This window comes from Camarhynchus parvulus, chromosome 8 (assembly GCF_901933205.1).
Source record: "Camarhynchus parvulus chromosome 8, STF_HiC, whole genome shotgun sequence".
Lineage (NCBI taxonomy): Eukaryota > Metazoa > Chordata > Aves > Passeriformes > Thraupidae > Camarhynchus > Camarhynchus parvulus.
Window position 1 is genome coordinate 23,581,520 of NC_044578.1, and position 21,432 is coordinate 23,602,951.

General features: G+C 46.8%; 1 protein-coding gene across 2 annotated transcripts in view; it reads left to right on the top strand.

Annotated features, from left to right (window-relative positions):
- Positions 1-6,297: 6,297 nt before the first annotated feature.
- Positions 6,298-21,432, top strand: part of C8H1orf21 (chromosome 8 C1orf21 homolog) — a 102,589-nt gene continuing 87,454 nt past the window's right edge. Inside the window, exon 1 of one of the 2 annotated variants that reach the window (XM_030953607.1) lies at positions 6,298-6,360. The gene's annotated coding sequence lies outside the window, so the exon portion shown is untranslated. Of the gene's footprint in view, positions 6,361-6,714; positions 6,853-21,432 lie in introns of those variants that run through there. The other variant, XM_030953610.1, reaches the window with a different exon arrangement.

Below are 21,432 nucleotides of genomic sequence, written 5' to 3' on the forward strand. Positions count from 1 at the left end.
TCCTTGTTTCCCTTCACTGACTCTAAAGGGATCCACGGAGGAGTTGCTGCAGCACAGGTATCTCACCCTGAGATGTCAGGAGAAGGCAGGCAATTCCTAACCCACAGCTCTGTACCATCACCTGTATGTAAAAGCTATGATGAAAGTGCATTTGTGATTAATCACATATCCTTACAAGTTGGGGATTTCCATGCAATAGTTCCCTTATGAACCATAACACACACTTCCTGTCAGCTTAATGTTTTCTCTAAAGGTGTGCAGCAACAATTGCTCCAGAAGAGCTCAGTGTTTTGGACCAAGTTACAGTTTCTAAGGGAATCATAACTTTGCCTTGATTTGAATGCAATTAAATTCTCTGCCATAATAGCAGCATAATGACAAGAATATTTTTTCTTTATTTCCTCAGCTTGGAAATTAAAAGGGAATAACACACATTGGTGCACAAGGAAATAGACCTTCAATTCCATGCAGACAGCAGTATTCTTAAGGCAGTGTGTTCTCCTTTCTGCTATGGAAAGGGATGCAGGAAAACCCAATTATATATTTCTTTTTAATGCCCACTTCCTGTTCATGAAAAGGAGGAAGTTGTGCCAGCAGTTAGGACATGGACTCAGCCGTGGCTTGTAGCTTTTCTTAGCCCACTCTGGGCTTTAGGCTACTTAATGAATCCCTGTTTGCCAGCCTGAGATGTTGAGACCTGAGACTTGATCTGATAAAAGCTGTGTACAGGTTTAAGTTTGCACATGGCACGCAGTCCCTGGCTGTGATGCTGATAAATGCCCTGGGTAGAGCACAAATGATGACTCCACCCGTGTCAGTCCTCCTGCTCAAAGCCATCCTTCAACTAGTTATCAACTTAGCATGTTGTTTGTTGGGGGTTTTTTTTGTTTGTTTGGGTGGTTTTTGTGCATACAATGCATTTTAAAAATCCCCAAATTCTTCATTACTGTTATAGTCACCTGTTTTTGCTTTATGTTCTTGCAAGCAGTGTCTTTATGGGCCTCTGAAAGACTTATTTACATAAAATTTAACAGTGTTTGTCTTCTAATGTAGGAGACACAGTTGAGATCACAAGAATAAAATCGCTGTTATTGTTATAGGTTTTCTTTTTGTCACTTAAAACTGTGCTTTAACTTAAAGCTGTGTCTATTCCTGAGGGAGGTGAGGAGTGGGAGTGGTTCTGTGCTTTGCAAACGGCCGTGCCAGAGGAGAAATCACCAGTGGGCAGCGTCCCTCCCAACAGGAGATGTGCACCTCTCCCCAGGAGGAGGTAGAACAGCTCACACAAGTGTTCTCTGTATAATTTAGTGTCAGGATGAGCTGTGTTAAAGCATAAGAGGCTTAAAGAGAAAGTCATGCAAGCCTAACTGGTACTGAGAAACAAATGTGCAGCCTAGAAGAAAACGTTCTTGGCTTTTTTGCTGCTAACCCAGGAAGGAGCAGAACTCAGCCTGTGCTTTGCATCCAATTCTGCACCTTCAAAGGCAGAGGCACCTTCTGCTGGTGACCTGAACAGGACCACAGCACCCAGTGCTCACCTGCTACTCCTTCCCTGGGTTTTCAGACCATATATTGTCTGTTTAGAGAAGTGCCATAATAAAAGGGGGAGGGGTTCTGGTGAACTGGACCTTCAGGCACACAAATAAAAGTCGATCTTGGGAGTTGGATTTGATGATCCTTCTGGGTACTGCATGATTCTGTGGTTCTGTGATCTTCACTGATTTATCTTATTTTAGCACAGGCACATGGTGATTGCAGTCCCAGCATGAAGCATTCTTCAGGCTAAAACCCCAGTGTATGACTTTGGCAGTATCTGTGCTGCATCCAAATGTTGAACAGTTGACAATTAAAGTTCCTGCTTAGTCTTTCCTCTCTCAGCCCTTGCCTGAAACTAACAGACAGCTTTGCTAAACTGTTAATCTGGAATTAGAACCTCAGGATTGGATGCTCTGCCACAGACATTTTCTTCTTGTTTATACAGCTTCCAAAATGTGGGTGGTTTACTGGAGGGTTTATCTACCTATTTTGTCTTATCTTTCCTAATTGCAAGTTCAGGTATAAACAGAGTAATTGAATCTGCAGAGTAAATAAACAAGCACTGCACACAGAACTGGGATCAGTAAAGATTGCCTGAAAACTCCCAGATGTATCTGTAGGTTTCTCCTACAGCTGGGCTTGCTTTGTGTCCCAGGGTTTTGATGTAGGTCCTGTTCTGTGATGATGAAGTTGTGAAACAGAAAACTCTGGAGAATTATGCAGCGTTAAGTGACACAGAATAATCTTTGACTCTTTTAAAATATCTCATTCTCCTTTCTGCCCTCTGAACAGGTGTAGTGCTGGGTGAGGTGAATGAGAGCAGTTCCTACTTCCAAGGGCATTATTTATTCAGAGATAATTATTTATTGGTTAAAATGCATTCTCTTATATGCCCAGAATTTGCAGTCCATGTTTCTCTGTATTGCAGATTAACATCCATTTCCATTTTAATAATGACAGTGAATGCAACAAGCAGGGCCAGACTGTGCAAAACAAATGTCTGCTAATTTGTAGTCTTTTAAATATGTAAAGCTGGTCTTTGATGTTAATACACCATTAAAAAGGAGCTGGGAAGTTCACAAGTCTGTTCCTGTGTCACTTGTCAAGCAGCAGAGCAGCTCAAAGAGCAGCTTGTTGGTTTGCAGCATCAAACTCACCTCAACAACTTTGGCATCCTATAAAAAATTTTGGCACCTGACATCTTCAGATTTTATAGGACATGCAAAATCCATGGGAGGAAGCTGCATCTGCAGGGCTCATGCCTTTCTGCGCCCTTTATGCTTTCTCCAGCAGCAACAGCAATGTGAGCTCTGACTTGGCTTCTCCATGTGAGCTTGACTGGGCTTCTCCAGCAGTCCTGGGGGATGGAGGAATAGCCACATCACCCTGGCAGTCAGAGTCCAGGCACAGTGACCATACTGTCCTACACCAGGGACTTTATTTACAAAAATCCTTGAATATCAACGCAGTTAGGAAACTGTTCAATGGTTTGGGACTACAGTACTTGAAGGGAAAATGAATTTGTCATTGTGAGCTTTGCTATAGCCAGGGTCGAGGTGATAACAATTAATAAAAATCCTTAAACTGTTTCTGGCAGCAGCTTGTGCAGCATTTTAGTTTTTCTTCTGAAATCCTGTTAATTGGGAAAAATTTGCAGCAATTTCACTTATTCTTCTATAAGGTGAGCCATGACTGCTCTCATTTCTCCCATTTCTGAAGGGAAGAGCTTCACTGAAGTATCAGGAAATCATCAGTGCCTTTCAGAAAATAAAACAGGGTAACTTAGGCATTTGAAACAGTTTTCAGATTGAAACATAGTTGTGCTGATAGCAGCTACCTGATCCAAGAAATGGTCTATTTTTCACCCATAACAAGTAGGACACAGGTACAATACATATACTTTTGGCATAAACAATGAACTGCATTCCCATTTTTAGGGGAAGTCAGACTCTCATTAGCATTGCTGTACTGATATAACTGAGGCAACATGCAAGGCATGCACACACTGATTGCACTGCAGTACTGTGATGAAAGCCAAATCTTTTTTCCCCTCATAAATAGGCCAAATTGGTGCTTCTACACCACTGTTCTACCTGCTATCTTAAGAGGCTTGTTCTTTTCTTTTGGCACAGAGGTGGAGCTGCTTTCAAAAGAAGAAAACCAATCAAGGCATTGACTCTCCATACTCAAATATATCCTTATCTTTCCTCTTCCCAAGAGTTTTGAGGGGCTTATTATTATAAAAATAATGATAATTTCATCTTTGTAAATATTTGTCTCTGGCTACTTTTAGTCCATGACTCTCCCAGATCCGAGTCAATTCATTCCCACAGCAGCAGAAGAACTGAAGAAGGAAAGCCAATTTCTGTTTTCATGTACAAAAAAGTCAGGATGAAATTTGTCCTCCTCTTGCAGAAACAACCCCCAGCACTTGGTTTTGATATTAAACCTGTAATTTATTTGTGAGTTAATCAACAAATACCTAGTTTGAGCATCACTAGGCAGGGACAGAGCACAAGGCCCAGCTAATGGTACTCTTAGTATCAAAATTGTCCTAGATATCAGAAATTGTTTACACTGTTTATCATTTTTCAGCTTCTAAAAATAACTCTCCAGCATGCACTGTCTCATCTCAGAAATGAGTAAAACAAACAGCAGAACTCAGGGAAATAACTATTTTCTGCTTTTAAACATATTGTTGACTACATGAGAGTGGCAGACAAAGACTCCATCAACAAATTTCTGCATAAGGAAATGGATTTTCGTGTAAATCATTATTATGAATGTTAACTAGCTGCACACAGCATCAGGAAAACATCAGGGAAGTTTGTTTGTGGAGGCTAAACAAAATATGTTTGCTTCCTGCTGTTCTTTTATGTGCATTTTTATTGGAAGCAAAGTTTATAGAGGCATAGCAATCATATATGTTTCACTGTAAAAGCACCATGTTTCTTTGGAAACAGTATCAGGCTCTCTGCAGAAAAACAAAGTTGGCCAAACTTCACAGTTATCAACCTAGAGTTGAAAATATTCCCTCTTCTGGAATGTCTTGATGTTGTTTATGTGCACCTTTCTGGTAGTGATTTCCAGTGCAGGGAAAAATAATTAATTGCTAGAAAGTTGAAGGTAGAAATTACTTCAAATGGGATCTTGCCAAGGATTTGGCAAACAAACTGTTATTTATTTCAGCATTTTCATCATGGTGAAGGAAGAATGTCCTTAGATGAAAACTGATCTGCCTGGTTTATTGGATGATACTAAAACTGTAAGTGATGAAAAGGCTGTAGGCTTGCTTTCTAGTTCACATGGTAGCACTTCCTGGCAGGAACAGTCTGAGACAGCTTTTATAACCCAATCTTCAAAGAGGCCTCACCTCCATCTCCAGTTTTTCAGTTGTTTTCATGAAAATCTCTGCCTCTGTGAACAGAAAAACACAGGTTTCCAGTGAAATTTTGGGTGCATGGTGCCATAGAGCTGATAGGCATTGCATTCCCGGGAAAACAGCTTCCATGCTAAGGAAGAGAAGCACTCTTCTGTCCCCCTGCTGAGTGGGGCATGGACACCAAAGGCACAGGGGGCTGTGTTTGAGAGCCACATAAACATCTCAGAGGCAGGTGCCAAGAGGATGGTGCCAGACTCTTTCTGGTGGTGCGCAGTGGCAGGACGAGGAGCAATGGACAAAAAGTAAAACCCAAGAAGTTTAGCAACATGGAACCAAGGAATATCCAGAGTTGGAAGGATCCACATGATCCCCAGTTCAGCCCCTGGCCCTGGACAGACACCCCAACAATCCCATCCCTGGGAGTGTTGTCCAAACCGTCCTGGAGCTCTGGCAGCCTTGGGGCTGTGCCCATTCCCTGGGGAGCCTGGGCAGTGCCCAGCACTCTCTGGGGAAGAACCTTTTCCTGAGCTCCAGCCTGACCCTGCCCTGGCACAGCTCCAGCCATTCTCTGGGTCCTGTCCCTGGGCACAGAGATTGGAGCTTACTCTCCACTTCCATGGGGAAGAACTTCTTTCCATGGAGGGTGGCAGAACCCTGGAACAGCTGTCCAGGGAAGGTGCAGAGCCTCCAACTCTGAAATATCCCAAACCCACCTGTGTCACCTGCTCCGGGTGACCCTGCCTTGGTCAGGGGTTGGACTGCATCATCTCCAGAGGTTCCTCCTACCCCCACCGATTCCATGATGCTGTATTTGTGCATCGTGACCTCACCGGGCGCCTGCTTCCTCCTCGCTCAGAGCCCCTGCCCTGCGACACCGCTGATCCGCTGCGGGATGAGCATTCCCGGTACCCGGGATCCGTGTGCGGAATGAGCGGTGCGGTCCCCCGGGATCTGTGTGCGGGATGAGCGGGGCCGGTACCCCGGGATCCGTGTGCGGAATGAGCGGTGCCGGTACCCCGGGATCTGTGTGCGGGATGAGCGGGGCCGGTACCCCGGGATCCGTGTGCGGGATGAGCGGTGCCGGTACCCCGGGGTCCGAGCACTCCCGGTACCCTGGAATTTGAGTGCGGGATGAGCACTCCCGGTACCCCGGGGTCCGTGCGCGGGACGAGCATTCCCGGTGCCCTGGAATCAGAGTGCGGGATGAGCACTCCCGGTACCCCGCAGCCCGCGGGGACCCAGCGGGCGGGCGGGCGGCTCCTCCCCGCGGTGACGGCCCCGCTCCGCCCCGCCCCGCCCGCTCCGCCCCGCCCGCTCCCTGAGAGGCCGCTCGGCTCGGCTCCGCTCCCCGCCGCCGCCGCCGCACACCGCCCGGGAGCCGCAGCCGTCCGCGCCCGCCGCCCGCTCCGGCCCGGGGAGCCGCTCCGAGCGCGGCTGCCGAGGTGAGCGCCCGGGGCCGGGGCACCGCGGGTCAGGGGCCGGGTGGAGCCCCCCATCCTCCGCTCCCCTTTCCATTCCCCTTATTTCTCGTATCCCGACCCCCCTCGCCGCCGCCTCCGGGCGATGTTTTATTCATGGCCCGGCGGGCTTTGTGCGGAGCGGGCTCGCCGGGAGCGCCGGACCCGCGGCCGCGGCGGGGAAATGGCTGCGGGTGGGCGGCTCGGAGCCCCCCCGGCGCTGCCGGGCCGGGGCCGTCGCCACCGGGGGCTCGGCTGCGGCTCCACGGCCGGGGCGGGAGCGAGCCCTGCCAGCCGCTCTCGGCGGGTTTGTACGTATAGCTGTGTGTCAGTATCCGTGTCTATTTACGTTCTCTTTCGATGTTCGGCAGCAGCGTATTGCAACACCGAGCGCACCGTGCGCCGGGCGGCACTTACACCATCGCCGAGTTAACTGTAGATGTCAGACTGTGCTTGCTCTGGGGTGATGTCAGATTGGTAATAACGCGCAGAAATGGGGATTCGGTGCGGGCAGAGCGTGATGGGGACGGCACGGACCCAGCTGGCGCGGGCAGAGCCGGCGGAGCCGCTCCGCTCCCGGCGCAGGGCCTGCTGCGGGGGCAGTGCCCCGGCGCGGGCGGAGCGTGGGGGCACGGCGATAATTGGCGATTATTTGTGGGTAGCTGCGGACTCGGAGGAGCAGATATTTATGCCTGGAGCGGAGATACTTGGCTGGTTTTGCCTTATGAAGGTATTCAGGCGTATTTTGGTTAGAGAGTCGGCTGATGCCTGTCTTGTCTGCCAGTTGTGCCATAAGGCAGCCTCCTCGGCTATCGTCGGTCCAGAAGAGGAATTCTGCTGTGTGCTGTGGAGAGCTGGCTGTGATCAATAGGCACTGTAATGTTAGCTCCTGATACCGCCTCTTGATTTCTCCCAAGCTGATCATGGACCAGTGAACTAAAGCTGAGAGATGCTGAAACACGTCCCTCACCTATTCAGTTCCCCATTCGCCTGCCCTTCACTTTCCCTACGTCCTGGTTGGTTGGATTTCAATGGAAAGATTCTGATTCTGGGCCTGTTCAAAGAAGTCCGTGTGTTTTGATTTTGCTTGTCTAACTTGCTGTTTAATAATAGCTGTGAGGCTGAGGATCCCCTTGCCCAGGGGCTGGGGGGTGTTTGTCCTTCCGTACAAGTGAAGTTAACCGATACTGCTTGATGCTGTTTAACCTTGTATTATCTTAGGTGTCATATGATGAGGCAGCTTGATTTGTTTAAGGCTTTGTGATGATGCAATGCCATAATAATTATAAATCTTCTCATTGTCTGAAGAATCTTTAAATACTACTCTGTCTTGGGAGGTACTTCATGTGTGTTTATTCCCAAGAGGCATGGGCATGGACGAGCAGATGATATTAATCACGTTCATTTTGGGGTGGGAGCAGTTTTGGCACAGGTGCTTTAAGTTGTAATTTATGGGTGTGATGTCATGTGCTAGATAAGCTTTCATAGGATCTGCCGTGTAAATTACAGCCTTTGTTTATATACGTGCAATTTCATGTTTTGGAAATCCACGCTGTATGGTTTGCTCGCGAGCCTGCGCCCGAGCTGTGAGTGAGCTCCAGCAGAATGTGCTTCAGTTGCGCAGTGGAGCTCAGGGCTTGAGAACATTTTGCTTTGCCTTGTGCTCCCAGCCCGCTCCAGGTGTGAATGTGCCCCGTGGCATCTGTGTGCTGTGATGTGTCTGGTGGTTGGCTGTGAAAGCAGTGGCCAGGTACTTGGTTTGTTTTCTTCTTTCTCCATGATCTGGTCTGTTCCGTGTTTTAGAAGAAGCGGGGTGCTGAAATGACTGATTTCAACTAATGTGTGCTGGAGAGAGCAGCTTGGTTATTTCAGGCTGCTGTGGTTTGTTATGCAATCAGATTAACAAAGGCTGAAATGATCATTCAGCCTTGGGTAAACACGATCTATAGAACAGCGTGGATTAGGGCAGCTGTTTACATCGGGCAGATCTGCCGCACTTGGTGTATTGCAAATACTGGGTGGAAACACAATGAGTGGACACAGTAATGCACTAAACAAATTTTCAGCAATCTCTTTGGGATTATGATGTACTTGCTATTGATTGTTAGTGCTCCAGGAGCTTCTGCAGCGCCTTAGGTGCTGCCTGCATGCATGGGCAAACTTACTTTGGGCTTCATTTATTGACAACCCAAGGCCTCATGGAAAGGCTTTGTGCACAGCCCCTGGTGCCTGGGCTGCTGTGCAGCCTCTGGGTTACTGCAGTCCAGGGGTTGGGTCAAGCAAGATGACTGATGCTCAACTGGAAGCTTCCTGAATTAAACAAAAAATACAATTCCAGCCATGTTTGCTGAAGCTGGCAGCCCCTCAACTGGTCCATTATTAGCTGGCTGTTTCTTTTCGCTGTTGTGGCAGTGGCATTGCTGCAGGAGAGGTTCTCAGGGCTTGTCTCCCTGAATCTGCTCAGCGAGCAGGCAATGACATGCAAGCATTGCCACCGTGCTGGAGGTGGCAGGAGCTGAGAGGGGAAGGGGCAGGCTGGGAAGTGTCTGGAGCGTGGGGAGGAGAGGGAGGTGTTGGTCAGCATGGACCTCTCCATAGGTGTGTGCTGGGACCCCCATCTGCAGCTGCACTGTGATGGGCTCACCTGGGCTCTGCTGCTCCAGGAGGCAACTTCTAACCCAGAGCCCTGGCTAAAGTCTGCTCAGGGCTGGGTCAATACTCCACTTAAATCCCTCGGCACTGGCATCTCTTCACTCCAGAATTACCTTCCTTTGAAGCAAGCAAGAGGGCAACTTCTGAAAATACAGGGTGTGATGGCATTGAATGTTTGGGGGAAAGGAGGAGCAAGCAACTCCTGCAGTCAGTTTTCCAGAGGCCTTTGTGTTGATGTGGAGCCTGAGCCTTCCAATCTTCCCCTCATTCAGGGAAAGGTAAGGGACCCTAAAGGATGCTGCTTTTCATCCTCTAGCAGGGGATGGAACAGGGCTGCATTTTGAATACATGCCCAAAAATGCTCTGGAAAGAGTTTATTATTATTGTTGTTGTTTATTTCCTTGCTGGCTGTGTTTAATTCTATACAACCAGGAATGTAATTGCAAAGGGATTTCACAGGCACTTGCAAATGTCTGTCACTGTGCTGCTGGCTACTCTGTGTGCTGTATAACATTTGTGATAAATGTACCCAGGCACATTTTGGGTACACTGGAATCTAAGGAGGTACTTCAGGGAATAGGTAATGCTATTAAGGCTGTGTTGTAGGATGTTCAGAGGAGGCAGTGTGGAATGTGATATGCAGTCAGTCATGTTAAGGCTATTTCTTTCACTGGTACAAGTTTACTTCAGCTCTGATTTATGAACAGGTTGCTCTCTTGTCATCTTCAATCTTGTGAATGAAGTAAGAGCAGTTACTCTCTGACAGACTAGAAGTCTGTCTGGCTTGGTAGCTCTTCTGATGGGACCACTCCCAGGTGCATAGAAAAACTGGAACAGTGAAGTTCTCCTCCTGCTAAACCCTTGTAGCAGTCACCACCCTAGGAAACCTTTGGGCTGGCAAGCTCCAGGGAGGAATTAAACTGTGTTTAATAGCTGCTGATGGATTGTCTTCTCTAAAAAAAGGTCTTAATTAGTTTTGAAAAACTTCATGGCATTAGTGTTCACAACCTCCTCTGCTGGTGAACTTCTGGTCCAGTCTGAAAAGGATTTTTTAATTTTCATTTTACAATTTGATCTGAATTCTAGAAGAATATATTTCTTTTTAGATTTTCACACAGAAATTAACTCTATGTGGGGATGCTAAGTGATCTTAGAAGGTAAATGAAGATAAAGGCTTTATATTTGCAGTGAGGTGTAATCCCCGCCCTGTTTGCAGTCACATTTCATGCATAGGTACCATTATGACTGTCATATTTAGGTGACTGTATGCAAAAAATGTTCAAATACAAGAAGTGATTTCTGCAGCTGTGCATCCTTGACATAGATTGGGGTGAGTCTCGACTCAGAAATGCTCAGATGACAAAAGAGTTGCTGCAAGCCAAGGAGCAACTTCAGCAACATTGTTGGAAGATTTACCAAAGTAAATCTTAGCGAGGGATCTGGTGCAACATTTTAGGGCACGCGTAAGAATGCAGAGAACAGAATTTAAAAGTTGTATTAAAGAGCTTGAAGTTTAGTAATACAGAATCCAGTTAGTGCTGCATGATGCAGAAAAAGCAGTAGCTCAGTCCCTGAGCTGTTCTATAGGTTGGCTTCCACCACACCATCCTTGACCATTTCAAGAATAGATGGGTGGTAACAAAGTTGTGGTTTAAATTCCACTTTTTCTTTGTGCGGCAGGGAAGCAGGAGCCTTTGGCTGTCAATTGACCTACAGTATTTATTTTTGTGCTGGTGGTTCAGGAGTCTGTCTGGATTACAGGAGCCCTCTGGGTCCCAGACTTCTGGATACTGGTGGTAAAGTTGTGTTTGGTTTATTAAAAAAAGCTCTTCAAAGGTTGGTAATTTATTCAGGGTCATACAAAGGGTATCCTGAGCTGGAAGGGACCCATCAGGAGCATGGAGTCCAACCCTGTCCCTGCACAGATACCCTCCAGTCTCACCCTGTGCATCCCTGGGAGCATTATCCAAACTCTCCTGGAGCTCTGGCAGCCTTGGGACTGTGCCCATTCCCTGGGGAGCCTGGGCAGTGCCCTTATTGTGGTGGCTTCTGAAATCCTGTTGATAAAAAAGGGTAGAATTTTTGTGTTTCTAAAGCAAATAGAAATTCTTGATCTTGTCATTTCTACTACTTTTCCACCCTTAAGCCTGTAAATTTATGATTAAAGTGGGTGGAATTTCAGCCTGATGGTTTAGGGGTGGGATAATAGTAGAGACTGACCAGACAAATGTTTTGTTTTAAAAATAGAGAGGCTTACATAATGATGCTATACACAACAACGGTATATGGATATGGATAAGATCTCTAGAGCAGTGTTAATCCAACAGCATCCCTTGCCTACATGTCTGCTGTTGCTTGCTCAAAGGAAGGTAATTCTGGAGTGAAGAGATGCCAGTGCCAAGTGATTTAACTGCAGTATTGATCCAGTCCTGAGCAGACTTCAGGCAGGGCTCTGGGTTAGAAGTTTGGAGAAACAGGTTTTTAAACCATTGTGAGCTCCTAATTTGTTACCTGAATGAGAGAAAATTATTCTTCCTCTTTTTTTTTTGTGGAGCCCTGTCTGTCTCTTTGTGTTTTGAGTTGTTTACAGAGATTCGTGTCTTAATGTGGGGCATGTGCTTAGGAAACTGGAGGCCCTGTTTTGAAGAATGAAAAAAAAACAGTGAGCATGTCTGAAAGCATCAGGATGGGCTTAGAGGCCTTCCTCTTGCTATGAAAGTGGCCTCAGTTTCTTCTCCTTCTGTCTCTGAATCTCTAAGAGAAAAGCACAGGCTTTATCTGTCAAGTTTGGAAAAAGATAAAGTTCACTTGAAATCTGTGTTTCATAGGGAAAATTTCCCAGGATATATATATACAGGTGGGCATTTTCCCAAAAGTATGTTAGGTGTTGAGGCCATAAAAATGGTGCTGCTAACCAAAATTCTAGCCCTGAATGTACCTATAAATACCATAGCCTCACCCCCTTGGCTCTGTGCAATTATATGTAGCTGGAATAATTTCATACATCAGGACATAAAAGGACCTTGGTGAACTTGTGCTTTTATAATAAACAAGGAAAAGTTTATCTAGGTTGCCCAGTTTATTCACACAAAGACAGCTCTTTACTCGGGGAGAGGGAGGTACTTACCTCTTAGACTTTCCTCCTTGGGATTTTTATCTCATCCTGTCCCAAGATTTTATTAATAAAAGCAAAACAACTTTAATGTTTATGCATTTAGACAGACAGAGCTCTGCGTTTTGGAGTCGTAGCTAATTAGATTTGTGGAGCCTGTGCAGTTTTGGACATTGGGCAGGGAGGTTGTTTTTGCAGGAAGACACAGAGGAAGGAACGCGTTGCTCGTATTCCCTTTCTTACCGTGGCAGCAGCATTTTCCATGCCCTGTGCACGTTCATGATGTCGGTCTGCTGTTCGGGAAGCAGGCTTGTTGAAGTTCACCTCTGTGTTTGAAGAATTCCTTTTAAATTGCTATTCAGTAAAGCTCTGAGTAGCAGACATTTGCACTTCTCCAGTGGGAAACAGTCTGAGGGAAGAATTGACTGGTAAACCAAAACAAATGCTGTCTTTCTAAGGGCTGGCAGTGGGCTGTAAGCCCATTCTGCTTCAACTTGGAGGGATGACTAAGATGTTTCTGTGTTCTGGCAATATCCACTTAGGATCCTGCTGCTTCATTTCATCTACAGGCCTGCTTACCCCAGCTGCCTCTTGAAGGGAGCACAGCTGATGTGCAGCAAATGCACTGGCAGGCTGACTGCAGTGAATGCACTGACAGTGTGCAGGAGCTGCTCTTTTGTTAGCAGTGGCTGTGCCCAGCTCCAGGGCGTTCTCTGAGCCGGGCTGTTTCAGGCTGTGGTTTGGGCTGCTGAGCATGGCCAGCCATGTGATGCTGAAGGACAGGCTGCTGCTCTTCTCCTCCCGGTGCAGCCTATGTGCGTGCAGTAGTTGTGGTCTGGTGGATGCCCAGGGGCTCAGCTTTCCCTTCTGAGCCTTTCTTTTTGCAGGAATCTGAAATAGCGGAGCTGAAGCTGCTGAATAAGCCAGACTGAATCCAGGGGAGCAGATCTGGCTCTCCCCTTCGTCTGCCACAGAAATGTGTAGAGGAGAAACTCCTGCGAGTACTTCAGGGAATTGTTTGATTAGTGGGTGAAAGGAAAGTCAGCCAGGGTTTTCTAATCCCATCTCTATTTTTTTTACCACTCGAAGCTCTAATGGATATAATTGTTTTTTCTTATGATTTATGTTTTTAAATTACTCCCTAGTTTTCAGGTGTGGCAGTCTATCAGCCAGGGCTGCTGAAATTAAAATCAAAACCTCGTGATGAACAAGCTCCTGAGATGATCTCTGTTTAATAGTAAGAGGGAGCTGTATTCTTTCTGCTTTGGTCATGTTGGATAAGGTGTATCTTTGAGATTAAAAAGTCCTGATGCTCATGGGAGGAGGGGAGCGCTTCCTTCTTTTGTCTCCAGCATTGCAGCAGAGATGCTAATTAAGTACCAAACAAATTGGATTTGGGCAAGTTTGCCTTTGCTATGGCAGTGAAAATGTTTTGTTTGGGAGAGCTGCGCAAATTACACCGGCAGGCGTTCACACAGAGCTAAATCAGCCCCTGGCTGCCCCAAATCTTCCTGCTTCAGTCGGCAGAAACATGCCAGAGGAGCTTTGGGGATGGCAGGAGTCAGTGAGCATGTTCTGGAGCAGATTGCGTAGGGGCACAGCCCCGAGCAAAGACATCACAGCGAGGAGTGACTGTGATGCCAGCACAGAGAGCCTCTGTCAGCGGGACAGGCAGCTCCAAATGGGGGGCTGCTCTGCTGCTCTTCCCCAACAACAGGGCTCTGAGCTGGGTTTTCCTGGAACTACCATTCTGAGCTGTTTTCTGAAAAATCAGACCTTAAAACGTGGAATAAGTTTTAAGGCTTTTACTTGGGCTTAGTAATGACGTTTAGGAGAATAAGAAATGCTCAGCCTCGTGAAGCCGCATTTAGTTGTACATTTATTTGGGGATTTTTTACAAGCATAATGGAAAATTATGCACTCGACTCTTCTCAGAGTTGCCGTGGGATTCAGGGGACCTAATTTCCCTAAGACTATGAAAATCCCAGGCTTTGCCATGTAATTTTTGTTTGCCTTTACACTTCTGTGCTAGTCTCTGAGCCTTCTTTCATCCACAGCAAACGCTTGGGTGCTGCAACAGAAATAGTTTGAAAGCCAATGATTTGAGAGAAAAAGGGCTGGAGCTTCTTAGATGTCTGGGGAGTGGATGAAGTAGGATTAATCTGGCATTAAGGCAGAAATTTGTGAGAGAAGCGTGGTCAAGTGACTGGCTGGAGAGAGGGGGGATTCATGAAGTCAAAGTCACTTCTTCAGCCAAAGGGGGGATCAGGCTGATATATTTCTGACAGGGTGTTTTGCCTGGCCTTTCCCACAGACTCTGGGTAGCTGTCACATACTTTCTCTGCAATTGCTTGGTATTCTGAGAGATCATGCCTTAAAAAAGACTCTCAGAGTGAGCAGCTTTCTAGAAGGTCATTGGAAATTTAATGCTACAGTGTAATGAGGTTTGTGAGTTACCTGTAACACAAATAACAGTGCTGACGAGTTGCTTTTCAATTATTAATTCTTGTACAGTAAGCTGTGGCCATTAAGATGGGTTGTCTATGCAAAGTGGTTCCATAAAATGCAAATTATTAGCTTCTATGTGGGTCAGAAAACATTGCATACTTGGTGTAACTTGTAGTTAGACTCCTTTGCTAAGCAAATAATTTAAGCACTGGTTACTCTCAGCATCGTCAAAAACATACATGAGTTCTTGCTGAGTGTAAATAAAAGGGTTTCAGCTTTGAATGATGACTGCAGGATTTGGCTTAAAAGCTATTTTTGGGCCACGGGCACAGCCCAAAGCCGGGGGACGTATGTGGCTCTGCTTCTGGAATGGCGTCAGGATGGAGGATGACTAAGTCACCCCTGCAACTTCCTGCTTGCTCCAGAAAGGTGGTGATTTATTGCAGCTCTGTGTCAGCAGTAAATCGCTGTCCACCCGCGCTGATTCAGCCGCCCAACTTAGCTGGGAGTGAGGGCTGTGCCCCGGCTCCTTCCCACCCAGCAGCTGCCGGGGTGGGGATGGGGCCATCGCCCTTCCTGCCCTGTGTCCGTAGGGCCAGCCAGGCCCTGACTCCTGTCCTGGCGCAAATGCGGGATTGGGATGGCATTCCTGCCCACTGAGGGAAGATTGGCTGGGCAAAGCCTCGGGGTTTTGGGCTTCTGAAGGTGCTGAGGTTGAAGCAGTAGAAAATGTGGCTCCCTCCCAGCTCCTTCCCACCCAGCAGCTGCCAGGCTAGGGACAAGGCCATTGCCCTTCCTACCCCGTGTCTGAGCGCCAGCCAGGCCCTGACTCCTGTCCTGGCGCAAATGTGGGATTGGGATGGTGTTCCTGCCCGCTGAGGTAAGATTGGCTGGGCAAAGCCTCGGGGTTTTGGGCTTCTGAAGGTGCTGAGGTTGAAGCAATATCAAATGTGGCTCCCTCCTGGCTCCTTTCACCCAGCAGCTGCTGGGGTGGGGACGGGGCCATCGCCCCTCCTGCCCCGTGTCCATCAGGGTCTACCAGGCCCTGTCTCCTGTCCTGGTGCAGACATGGGATTGGGATGGCGTTCCTGCCATGGCGTTGGGATGGTGTTCCTGCCCAGTCAGGGAAGATTGGCTGGGCAAAGCCTCAGGGCTTTGGGCTTCTGAAGGTGCTGAGGTTGAAGCAATAGCAAATGTGGCAGCATCAGCACATAGCGATGTTGCTGCTTGGGGAAAAGTTGGTCCAAACCCTTCCAGGCCCTGCCCTGGCTTTCCTTTGTAGGCAGAACAGGTTGGGCAGCAGCACAGGGCTAGGGAGGCTGCACAAAACAAGGGGGAGTTCACTGAAGATGGTCATTAGGTGTATCATGCTGAGGGCTACTGTTTTTCTGGGGTTTACAATGCCTCCAGTGCATGAGGACAGATTTCTTTGCTCCTGTTGTGATGAGTAAGGCAAGTAGTTGTTTTACTGCTGCCTTTTCCCTCCTACCTGCCCTCCGAAAGAAAGCCCAAGGTGCAAACCCCCACCAGTCTAAACACCTAGTTTTGAAATAAAACATTTCAGGTACAGGAATGATCTGGCTGTGATGAAGACTGATGGCAATGCCTCCTCTCTTCTCTTCCACCCTGCTCTCCCAAGAGCTGCTGCTATCCTGGGAAAGCACATGAAGAACCCACTTGCTCGCTCTTGTCGTCACAGCCCTTATCTCTTTAGTGGAGTGTAAATAACCAGGATAATTGTTGTGTTCCTGTATGTTTTATGCCCTAAGCCAAATGCAGAAGAAACAACTCTTTTCTGGGGAGGTTTTGCATCATCCTGTGCTTTGAAAAGGCACAAACAGGCTGTTGTTGGCCACAGTCAGCATCAACTGCTTCCCGACGTGTCTCTGGCCAAGGCAAGTTTGATGCAGTCCTGGGCAGAGGCGGACGTGGGAGGGAAGATCCCAGGTGAATGAACCATGCCATAAGGATAAGGAAATTATCCCCCAAAATCTGTGAGCTTTCCTAGAGTGTGGGGTCAGCGCTGCTTTTGATCTTGGTTGTGATCGAATATTCTCAGGAATAAAAACTGCAGGTAAGAGTGGAGGCAGCTCTGAGGACTTCTGGATTTCTGTTTCATGGTTGCTACCTGGTGAATGGTGCTGTCTGGTTTGCTGATGGATTCTTTTAATTGGTAAATTGGTGACCTCTCTGCTTTCTTAAGTGTTCAATTTCCCATTCTTTTCCTCATCTATAGTTTTTCATTCATTACCTGCTGCCATCTCCCCTGACATGTCATGAACATGCCAGAATTTTTGTGTTGAAATGGTTTTATTGCTTTCAAAATACTAAGTGTGACTGGGTGTAAAAATGAAAGTAGCATGTGAGCTTCAGCCTGCTGCTTCAGTGCCAGTGAAATCAAACTCTGTGAGCTTGCATCCATATCCATAAGGTTTTTTCCAAGTGCAGACTAAGCTGTGGTGCTGACTGTGGGAATGCTGACCAATGTTGAGGGAGAAGAACTCCAGCACTGGAGGAGTGCAGGGACCTTTCTGTGTCATCAGACTGCAGGACGGGTTTGGGACCTTGATTTAAATGGCAAAGAAGTGATGGAAAGCAGAAGATGGGAATGACTTTGGCCCTTAAGGGCCTGGTGGTGGTGGGGGTTGGAAGCTGTCTCCAGTCCCTACCTGGTCATTAGCCATCAGGCTGAGTAGGTTGAAGGATTTGAGGTGCTCTTGGACTAAGTTTAAAACTGATGGAAATTACAGTGGCTCAGGGGCAGTGCCTTAGACCTTCAGTTGTTTGTGATTACCTGGAAATGTAGGAGTGCTGTGTGTATCTGTCTTTGGCAGTTCCCCTGGTTTCTCTCCTGTTTGCTGCTTTGTTTTAGGGAATATTGGGGGAAAAAGAGAACAAGCATGCACTGGTAAAACAGCTTCAAAGGCTGTGATAAGGAGGAGAAAATGGATGTGCTTCCAGATGTTGCTGGAATAGGAGAAAAATGACATGGGGTAGGGAATGGTGCCCTGGGATGGGAGTTGGGAGACCACAGCTCTCTTTCCCAGGGGCTGTGGAGCTGCTGTGATGGGAGTTGCCCAGCCAGGCTCTCTGCAGCCACAGCAGTGTCTTTGTGGTAAGGCTCTGAGCTTGTTCTGTGCTTTGTATCACAGAAATAAAAGTGGTTATTTTTCTCTCTTTTGAAGTGTTTTTGTTGGGGTTTTTTTTTGATCCAGAGTAAAATCTGGATTATTTTTCAAAATCCTTTGATCAACTTGAACCTCAGTATCTCAATTCTGTTCTTATAACAGATTTGTTTGTCAAATACTATTTTTAAGGTCAGAATTACGACAGAGAGTGTTTCCTCTTGCTGTGTATGACAGGTACTAATGCTCAGAGTGCAGTCCTGGGGCTGGGGTGTGCGTCCCCATTTCCTGATGTTTTTTGAAGCTTCACCTGCCTCCGCAGGGCGAAGGCAGTGCTGATGGACTGCAGGGTTGCATTGCTAATAACTGTAAACAGCAATTCTGACTCACTGGTCCTGGAAGACAGAAGTACAGTCATATATTGTGGCTATGTTAATTTGTTTACAAATAGGAAAATTTGTATAGATGAGGTTTAGCACATGTCTTTCTGGTTGCCCTTTTTAGAAGGTGTGTGGCTCCCCTGCACATCTGGTGTTTGGTTGTCCCCCAGCTTCAGCTCCCACCACCTTTCTGCACTCCCTACCTACCTCATACAGACTGGAGTCTTTAGGTACCTTGGGCTTAGCATGCACTAAAAATTAACTTTGAGGAAGAAGTTCAGAGTAATGGTTGGCCACCATGATGCCCAGCAAAGGAGATTTCACAGATATTCATAGCATGGCCTGGGTTGGAAGGCACCTTGAAGATTATATCATTCCAACCCCTGGAATGACAGGGACACCTTCTGCTAGACCAGATTGCTCCAAGCCTCATCCAGCCTGGCCTTGGGTATTTCATTTTGACTGACTCTTCATTTTGGGGTAAAGGCAGAGCCTGAGCATGTTGTGTTTGGGTTGTCACCATCCAGAGCTGGTGTCAGTGACCAGAAAAATGACAGGGAGAGTGGGAGTATAATGTTCATAAATGTAATGAACAAGGAGGTGGCAAGGTGGAGTGCTGAGATGGAATGTGAAGAGCTAAGCAGCTGATGGCATGAGGCTGGAAACGTGAGCAGGAGAAACTGAGGCATGGCCTGGCAAAACCAGAAGGAGGTACTTGGTGTTGGAAAGGACATTGTGTAAGGGCACATGTGTGCTTTGCATTGCTGTCCCAAGGTGTGTGGTCAGGGGCAGAAATGATCAAATGCTTCTTTCTCCCATCCTTCATATGGTGTGTGTTACGAATAAAAACTTTCTGAGTGAGTGCTCAGGGCCAGAGTTGATTTCTGTCGGCTGCCATGGCTTTGTGTTGCTGTTCTTCATTGTGCACCCTTCTCTTCTAATGGGTGACATAGAGTTGGGTTGGATCCAGACAGCAAATTTGTCACTGGAATCATGCTGAACAGCACCACTAGGTATGGGCAAGGCAGAAGAGGAAAGACTTGGTTTTTCTTCAATTTTGAAATACTAGAGATCAGCCAAAAAGCTTGTAAATATTCCAGTTGTGAACTGCAGTGATTCTGCTTAATGTGCTTTACTGATCTTCCTGTCATCTCTTCCATAGGGAAATGTTAATATTCCACTTAGGAGCAGTATTTCTTTTGATCTCTGGCTGCACCCCTTGTTTGTTCCCTAACCCATCTCTCTTTCTACCACAAACCACTTAGATAACTGGTGTTACAGCAAAATAATCACCACTTGTGTTAGTTCCCTGATTCTCAGTGGTGCTGCTTTGTATTCTGGGATTTGATTGCAAGACAGACAAGTAGCTAAGTAAGTAAAAGGCAAAGCAACAGCAGCAAGAAGAAAAAGGAACTGCATTTCATTAAAATGAATTTTACTGTGGTACCTTAACTGTAGCTAATCGAGCGTGTGTTTTTGGGGGAGAAATGAGGATATAGGTGAAATTTAATGGATAAACCTTCACTTGTTAAACTTGGGATGGGGTTGATGGAAGAAATCAGTCTCATTGTGGGCGCACTGTTGGGAAAGAGGGAGCACTAGCTGGCTGTGGGAATACAGAGATTTGTGATTCCAGTAGCTTTGCCTGGTTAAAGGCCCGGCTCTGTAGATGGAGGCTCGTTGGAATTTCTGGTTTTTGTCCCCACCCGTGCTGTGTGGTGTTGCAGTGACCTGCAAAAGCCAGAGCAGCACCAATTCTCGTGCAGTTTCATGTTGCCACTTGTGCTGGCCCACGGGATGTTTGACAGGAGAGGTCCTGGCAGGACACCAAGGAACAAGAGCTGGCTTGTCAGCAGAGGTAATGGAGGGAAGGCACAGAGGTAAGGGAGCTGCAGCAGGGCCTGGTGTCCAGGACAAAGAGCGCCAGTGCTGGTTTTGGGCAGGGAACCTCATGTGTGTGCTGTCTGCAAAGTCTTAGGCAGCATAAGGTTGTTCCATGGGGGTCTTTTTTATTGGCTTAAAATTTTAAGGTGTTTCTAAAACGCGCTTAAGAAATTCCTTGGTTAATTTTGCTTCCAAGTCTGGAGTTTCCTCTCTCCAGCACTGGCACCATTTCCCATTTCCTCTTCTTAAATTTCCCCTCACCACATTACCAGGTGTGTTACATTGGTGCAAGGAAACCCCAGATGAGGTCAGGTGTTGTTCTGGGAAGTGCAGTCATGCCTTTCAGCAAGGAGTTTGGTTTTCCAAAGCTCACAAGGTGGGGAAGAGGGAAGGAACGAGGAAATGGACAGGACAGGCCAACAGCTGTGATGGTCAGTCCATGCTGACTTGCTGCTTTGCTCTTCCTACAGCTTTAGCTACTCTTTGAGGAGAGAAGAGTTGCCCCTGTACTTGAGCTGGGGTAGGAGGGAGTGTTGCTACCTGATGGTTTCTGTATTCTACACCATTTCCCATGTATCTGCTTTTGGTTTCCCTTGAGTGCAAGATGAAATGGACTTCACAGACTGGGTGTAGTCGTTGGGAATAACTGTATTGTCAACTCACCTTCAAAGTCTTGGGTGAACTTGTGGGGTCTGTGTAGGATGGCTGGAGGCATTGGGGGATTCCTCTGAAGGCTTCCTAAGGAAGGAATTGCTTCTTTGTTTCTCTACATCCTCATCTGAGCTTTTGGGATAACAACAGTTTGGGAAAGCAAAGGAATATAATCAAAGTTTGCCATCAAATTTGAAAATGAAAAAGGCCTGTTCCTAAGAGCAGAGGGATGGAAAGGTGGAACTTTCTTTTGCCTCTGCTGTGCTACTTGCCCTTTGCTTTTCTGTCTGTGAAATGGTGTCAAAATGCCAACCAGCTCTGCTCAGCACAGGGGAATGAAGGTGTAAAGTGCATTCCCCATTGATGAAAAGGAGCAACTGTTCTGTTGGGTTTGGAGCAACAGGGGGGGTTGCCTGTCTTTAATTTCTTTTACATTGTTTTCTCATCTTCCTCTCCGATGAGTGCTGAAGGAAGTGCTGGTATTCCTGCAGTCTCTGAGGAATGATGGATTATCATCTGTTAAGGGACTGACAGTCCAATCCAAGTGGTGAATTTTGAGCACACTGTGAGTGCACTTGTTTCTTGTGTGTTGTTACTCAGTGTCTGTGGGGTACAAATGTTTGCTAGTGACAAAACTCACTTTCATGTTTATAGACTTAATGATTTGTTTTAGTGAAACTCCCTTAATTTAGTCTCTTTGAAGCCAGTAGAAAAATTCATTTACTTTCAGAGTTGGTCACTTTTTTTAAGATTGCATTTTTCCTCATGTTTTCTGCCTGCTCAACTATGCACAGCCAATCAGAAT